The sequence below is a fragment of the Rattus rattus genome, chromosome 4, assembly GCF_011064425.1.
Source record: "Rattus rattus isolate New Zealand chromosome 4, Rrattus_CSIRO_v1, whole genome shotgun sequence".
Taxonomy (NCBI): Eukaryota; Metazoa; Chordata; class Mammalia; order Rodentia; family Muridae; genus Rattus; species Rattus rattus.
Window position 1 is genome coordinate 125,667,174 of NC_046157.1, and position 3,288 is coordinate 125,670,461.

The 3,288-nt window shown below is 36.6% G+C and overlaps 1 non-coding gene across 1 annotated transcript; it reads left to right on the top strand.

Moving 5' to 3' along the window:
• Window positions 1-265: 265 nt before the first annotated feature.
• On the top strand, window positions 266-397 carry LOC116899879. Its single transcript, XR_004387868.1, has one exon. It is a non-coding gene; the product is annotated as a small nucleolar RNA SNORA17 (small nucleolar RNA).
• Window positions 398-3,288: the final 2,891 nt, after the last annotated feature.

The window sequence follows — 3,288 nt, forward strand, 5'->3', positions numbered from 1 at the left end:
AATTATTGTATATTCTAACACAATGATTAACATGATAATTGGAAGTTTAAACTTTTTTTAATGGTAAAATTTATATTTATATTGAGGGGAAAGCATGAAGTAAAACACTTTATATTACCTAATTTACAAAATACAAACTATAGATTTAATTTTAAAAATTCAAGGTAATCTGGAATACATGAGTTTATTGATGTTAATGACAGTTTAAACAGAAGAATATCTCTGGGAAACTATAAATTGTCATTTAAGTTAATAATTATCTTATCCAGCTCCTAGAGGTGTTTCAGTTTTGATTGCTGTATCACATGAGTGCCATTACATGGCAGAGGGGAAAGAGGCTATGTCAAAGCTCAATGCTCTAACCTGCGAATGTCTGAAAGATTACTGACCTAACATTTTCTGAATAAAAGGACCACCACCATTCTGGTGCCAGAGGACCTGGGCCAGGAGCTGGCCTGGGACTAAAAGAATCCCATTGATAGGTCCTAAGCAGAAGTGCATGCAGGACACCCCAGTGGTATTTCTGAAAAGAGAAAGGAAGAAAGAAAGAAAGAAAGAAAGAAAGAAAGAAAGAAAGAAAGAAAGAAAGAAAGAAAGAAAGAGAGAGAGAGAGAGAAAGAAAGAAAGAAAGAAAGAAAGAAAATATATTTCCAGAATTATGAGGATTTATGTCTAGAACTTCAGTTTGATTTATTGATCAATATTCCTGTTTTTATGCTGCTGCCTTGTGGTTTTTATTATCTAAATCTCAATAGTGCAAGTATAACCTATGAATGTTGGCACCTCAAGTAATTTTTTTATGTTAAAGATTATTTTAGTTGTTGTTCTTGCTTTTCCTTATGAACATGAGAATTGTTCTTTTAGTTTCAGTATAGAATTTTGTTAGAATTTTGATATGGATTTCACTGATAATATAAATTGTTCTTAGTAGGACAGGCATTTTAACAATTTAAATCTTACTGATCCATGAGCATGGGTTATTTTATCTTTAAAATTTACTTCATACCTCAACCCAGAGAGAGACAGAACCAACACTCCAGACCCTCTCCCATACCCAGAGACAGTTTGAGATCCAGGAGTGTCATAATACTAAGATCTCAGGTTCACAATAGAGACAGATCCAGTCAGAGACATGAAGGCCAGTTAATATCTGAGATAACTAGATAGCAAGAGGCAAGTGCAGGAATATAAGCAAAAGAAACTAGAGCCATTTAGCATCATCAGAAACCAGTTCTTCCACTACAGCAGGCCGTGGATACCCTAACACCTCTGGAAAGTAAGACTCTGACCTTAAATCTCATCTCCTGAAGATGAGAACATAAGGAGAACATACATAACTCCCTTAAAGAAATACAGAAAAATGCAATCAAACAGGTGAAGGAATTAAACAAAAAATGATCTCGAACTGGCAATAGAAACATTGAAGGAAACACAGAGAGAGACAACCCTGAAATGAAAAATCCAGGAAAAAGATGCAAACATCACCAACACAATAAAAGAGAGAGAAGAGAGAATCTCAGGCATAGAAGATATTGACACAGCAGTCAAGAAAATAGGAAGTGCAAAATTCTCCCAACCTAAATCATAAAGGAAATTCAAAATACAGCAAAAAAAAAAAAAAAAAAAAAAAAAAAAAACCTAAGAATAATAATAAGAGAGAAAAGATTCTCAAGGCAAAGGGCCAGGAAACATTTTCAACAAAATCATAGAAGACAACATCTCTGGTCATAAATGTTAAATAAGCATACAGAACATCAAACAGATTTGAACAAAAAGAGAAATCTATACCATTACATAATAATCAAAATAATAAATGTATAGGAAAAAGAAAGAATATTAAAATGGTAGCAGAAAAATGCCATGTGACATATAAAAGCAGATCTATCAGAATTACACAAGTATTCTCAATAGAAAGTCTAAAACCCAGAAGGTTTTGAAAAAATGTGATGCAGACCCTAAGAGAACACAAATGCCAGTCCTGGAACTAGTCAAACACCCTGAATGGAGAAATTAAAACAAAACCAAATTTATTTATTTATTGTGTTTGTATCTTCACAATTTTTTCTTTTCTTTTTAAACAATTCTTTTTTCTTTTTTCTTTTTTTCTCAGAGCTTAGGAGGACCAAACCCAGGGCCTTGTTTGCTAGGCAAGTGCTCTACCACTGAGCTAAATCCCCAACCCCTTTCTTTTCTTTTATTGGACAATTTATTTACATTTCTAATGTAATCCCCTTTCCTCATTTCCTCTCTTTAACATCCCCCTTCCTCTGCTTCTATGGGAGTGCTCCCCCACCCACCAACTTCCTCCTGCCTCTCCACCAAGGCATTCCCCTATACTTGGGCATTGAGCCTTCACAGGACCAACATTTCCCAACAAAGCCATCCTCTGCTACATATGCAGCTGGAGCCAGGGGTCCCTCCATGTGTACTCTTTGGTTGGTGGTTTATTCCCTGGGAGCTCTGGGGCATCTGGTTGGTTGATATTTTTCTTCTTCCAATGAGGTTATAAACCCCTTCACTGCCTTCAGTACTTTCTCTAACTCCTGCATTGAGGACCCCATATTAAGTCCAATGGTTCACTGCAAGCAACTGCCTCTGTGTTTGTCAGACTGTGGTAGAGCCTCTTAGGAGACAGCAGGCTCCTGTAAGCATGCATTTCTTTCTTTTTTTTTCTTTTCTTTTCTTTTTTTTCCCAGAGCTGGGGACCGAACCCAGGGCCTTGCTAGGCAAGCGCTCTACCACTGAGCTAAATCCCCAACCCCAATCATGCATTTCTTGGTATCCACAACCATGTCTGGGTTTGCATTGATTCCCAGGTGGGGCAGTCTATGGATGGCCTTTACTTTGGTCTTTGGTCCAAACTTTGTTTCTGTATCTCCTCCTGTGAGTATTTTCCCCCTTTTAAGGAGGACTGAATTATCCACACTTTGGTCTTTCTTCTGGAGCTTCATGTGGTCTGCAAATTGTATCTTGGATAGTCCAAACTTTTGGGCTAATATCCACTTATCAGTGAGTACATACTATAGGTTTTCTTTTGTGATTGGGTTACCTCACTCAGGATGGTATTTTCTAGTTCCATTTATTTGCCTAAGAATTTCATCAAGTCATTCTTTTTAATAGCTGTATAAATGTACCACATTTCCTGTATCCATTTGACTCTTGTGGAACATTTGGTTTCTTTCCAGCTTCTGGCCATTATAAATAAGACTGCTATGAACAGACAGGCACATGTGTACTTGTTATATGTTAGAGCATCTTTTGGGTATATGTCTAGGAATAGTATAGCTA